Source organism: Melopsittacus undulatus, chromosome 8 (genome assembly GCF_012275295.1).
Source record: "Melopsittacus undulatus isolate bMelUnd1 chromosome 8, bMelUnd1.mat.Z, whole genome shotgun sequence".
NCBI classification, from domain to species: Eukaryota; Metazoa; Chordata; class Aves; order Psittaciformes; family Psittaculidae; genus Melopsittacus; species Melopsittacus undulatus.
This window is the reverse complement of record NC_047534.1, coordinates 50,887,822-50,891,992: the sequence shown is the minus strand read 5'-3', so window position 1 is coordinate 50,891,992 and position 4,171 is coordinate 50,887,822.

Genomic DNA, 4,171 nt, shown 5'->3' with positions numbered 1-4,171 from the left:
AGTTTGGGAATCTTCTGAAAGTCTTGACCATTAGCCTCAAAACTGTAAAGCTTGTCATACTGCAGCATGAAATATTTTTAAAGATGATACTTTTCCTTAGTCTTATAACTAAAAGATTAAGTGAAATAGTTTTTAACTCCCCATTAAAGATTACAAAAGAACAGTCACATGTTAACTAGTTACATTAGGAATCAGAGGCTTGCAGTAGTGCTATTACAGCCTTGTGTCATTTAACAATGATTGTAAAAAAAATGTTTCACTGATAATTCCATCTTCTTAGGTAACTTTCACTAAATACATCCCATCTCTTTTATATCAGCTTCAAATCCACTTTAAAACTGGCTACAGTTCATTTCCAAGTAACTTCCTAAAAGAAGCTAAATCCCTGAATCCTTCCTTATACCAAAAGTTGCTGTTTACACAAGTCACATCACTGACTCCAGTAGGATGACTCATGCCACAGAGGCTGGCCTCAATTAGACTAATCCTCCCGCCCTCCCCCTTTATTTTAAGAATTTAAAAAGTCACAGAAGAGCTAACATGTCTCTATCTAGTCTCTGGCATCTACCAAGAACACCAAACAAAAGAGGCAGACTACCTGGCAAATACCCTTTGTACTTCCCAATGAAAGTGAGATAGTCAATATCTCTAAGTTAGAGATAGCAAATATTTCTAAACTGGAGTGGGAACAAGTTTTCTCCACTACTAGGTACAACAGAAACTTCAGTATTTGAAAATCTAAGAGAGTAATTTACTGGTATAAGAAGTGCATGAAAGGAGCCAGCAATGTCTCAGGGGTTAGGCAGGAAGAATGCACAAGTCCATTTTATTGTTTTCAGCAGAACTAACCCCACACCCAATCACTATGGAGACCACAGGACCCTATGGAAACAACTTCAATGACAAAACTTTTAAAACTAATGTAATTGTCTTTGAAATCTCAAAGAAGACTGCACATCCCATTTCCATGCTACTGTATGGTTAGCAGCCTTACTTTTCATCTTGCAACATCTCTTTCAGTCTTAGATTCTTATAAAGTATTTGTGGCTTTAATTACCAACCTACTTTGAAATCTAAACCAAGTGATAGAAAAAATGTTTGTCTGCAATTATGAGGGAACACTTTTTTTTTTCTTTCCAACTTGTTTTTAAGATTATGCTTTCCCTATCTTTCCTATAGCCTTGGCTACTATAAAAATAGACTCAGTTTAGCAATCCGTGCAACTTGAAGCAGAGTAAAGACAGATTAACTCATCTTCAAATGCCTATAGAGCCCTGTCATCGTCATGGCAGCTGTGCTGATTGCTAGCTACCCATATGTGCATGTTCTCTAGCATAGGAAAGGTCTGGAAAAAACGTGGAGCTGTGTTAATCCCACCATAACAGATACATATTCCAAACTATAAATCTAAATTTGGCTTCTGGTATGTGTAGCCAGAGCTGCCCAAGCTGTGTCTGCTCTCAGCCTTGGTGATACCTGGGTGTGTAGTATGCTATTGAGAGCCACCAAATCGTAACAGCATGCCAGGTCTTCATTCAGTCACTTTATGGCACTGAATAGGACAGAAGGAAAAAAAGTAGAAACCTCAGAAGTTATGGTGAATTAAAGCATGCAGAAATAGTTTTATTTCCTGTAAAATTGTCAAACAAATTGGTTCTTAATGTTTTTCAATAATTCACATAACTCTGTTTGGGATTTGCAATTTCTCTTTTACATTATACTTGTCAATAAATGAAACTCACTGACAAATAACATTTCCAGTGTTGAAGCCACAAAGGTAGCTGACATATTGGTCCAAAATATGAAGGCATAAATGCATATGTTTTGCAAATTATGATAGAGCAAGCTTCTTAGCTAGACTCTCAAAAATTACTCCCTCAAAATTAGTTATTAGGTACATACTAGCAACACCTAAGAAACACAAGAAAGTCTAACCACTGAAAGCAGGGCATTCCCTGTCTTTCTGTGTCTTCAAAGTAAGATAAAATATACCTCGAACAGCATGCTTTAAGTAAGTGCCAGTTACTGACCTCAAGTCAGAGAAAGAAGGCAATATTAATGTTGTGTGCTGGCCAGGGTTGATGATTCTACAAAACTTCTGACTAAATTATGAAAAATGGAATTGTATTCAGCTTCTTAAATACTCCAAAGAATCCTCTATTTGTTAAAAGGAACAGCCTTTTTTAAAAAGTCAGGTCAAAGACACTGCGCTGGATTAGATATCAAACCACTGTAATCCCCACAAAAGATCTGAGCAGGGAGTTGTCTTCAGTAACTATTTCACTTTCAAGTCCAAAGCTAGGAAGATGCCCAGGGCTGACAAACACCTGTGTCAACCTGGCCAGCACGAGTGGGGGCTGCTGTCTGTCACACATAGAGACTGGTCCCTTCTGCTGGGCCACATGCTGGGCTAGCTGGTTTTGTGACCATGGTCTACCCGGGCCAGGAAAGATACCACTTCATGTTAATAAAAAGGTAAATCAGTTATTGCTGGTGAAAGAGAAAAAAGGAGTAAGGCAGCTACCACTCCTCTGTCCAAAGTGACACAGTGTGGGCAGTCTTCACTGGAGGGTGGCAGAAAGGGTAACATGACATCACCTCTGACCTCACCTGCCTGTTTTGGCCATCCAAGAGAATCTAACAAAGCAAATGTCCACAGCGATGGACGAGCCGCTGAGGTGAGTGTCCGCTCCCAAGGGCAAATCGGAAGGGGAAGGGTTAGGTCCCGTACCCAGCTGTGGGTCACACACCGCCCGGCTGGGGCAGCAACACCTTTCCTCTCCCAACACCTTCCTGCTGCTCCAGCGCCCATTGAGGGCAGTCCCTTGCTTTCCTGTGTACTTGACTGCCCTCTCCAGTCACCTCCGCGCAGCAGCACATCCATCCTTTAACAAGTCAGCTGCTTTTAGTTTCCGTTCTGACACAACTGCTTTATCCTGCCCTTAGAAGTTCTTCCCGGTGGGTATGCGGGGAGAGCTCCCGGTGTGGGGCAGTCCCAGGCACCTCTACAACAACGCTCTGGCCATCTCAGCACAACCTTTGCACATGGATTTCTAGGCAAGCAGGAGCAACTTGCATTGAATTTTCTAGAGCAAGAAATTAAGTAATAGGCCACAAAAATAATATGTTGAATATTAGACATTTCAGCCATATACCAAGATATCTTAGATATAGCCACACACTTTACCCCCCACATCAGCAGAGCAACCAGGCAACTGTATCATGCAGAGAGTGTTAGAATCATAGAATAGTTAGGGTTGGAAAGGACCTTAAGATCATCTAGTTCCACCCCCCTGCCATGGGCAGGGACACCTCACACTAAACCATGGCACCTGGAACACTGCCAGGGATGGAGCATTCACAACTTCCCTGGGCAACCCATTCCAGGGTATTCCATGTAGCCAGCCTCACGGCTCTTTATAGGTGGCCTTCTAGGAATTCCTTATCAAAATCTCCTGTAATTTCCACAGAAGAGCCCAGCAAAAAGCACAGTGCTTTGAGCAGGAATGGCTGGGAATGAAATACAGAGACAGGGAAAAAAGACAGCACAAAACCGATCCAAACACTCCCAAAGCCAAACCCCTCTATAGCAACCTTTTTGTGCAACACAGTGCTCATACTGGGAAAATGTCAGGACTTGCTGCATGAGTTGCTAAAACAAAAACCCAAACCAGCATTATAGGCACATCATTAGCACATAGTTAAAAGAACAGTCTATTTAGCTTCAGGTAGAGAACAGCAGAGCCAACATTTCTCACTGTTTCTCTATGCTGTCAAAGTCACTGTCAAGCAAACTGGTAGCAAAGGTCAAACAAAAGCAAGAGCTGCCCAACATGTTGGGCACCTTTTGCAAGGCCATAGTGACTTCTGCGGACAAGGTCAGCACTGAGTTCAAAGTCCCAAAAGGTCACCCAATAGAAAATGCTAGATTTCAGATGGTCCAAATCATTAGTTTTAAAACAGGAAGGTATTATTCATAGTATCACTTACTAAAATTAAATGCGCTGCTAGTAGCTTATCTTTAAGTACAAATAATGTATTGATGGTTTATTACTGGCTTTCTGTGCTGCAAGCACACACTGCCAGCTTATGCTGAGCTTCTCATCAATCAACAACCCCAAGTCCTTCTCTTCAGGGATGCTGTCAACCCAAACCTAAATCGGTGCTGAGT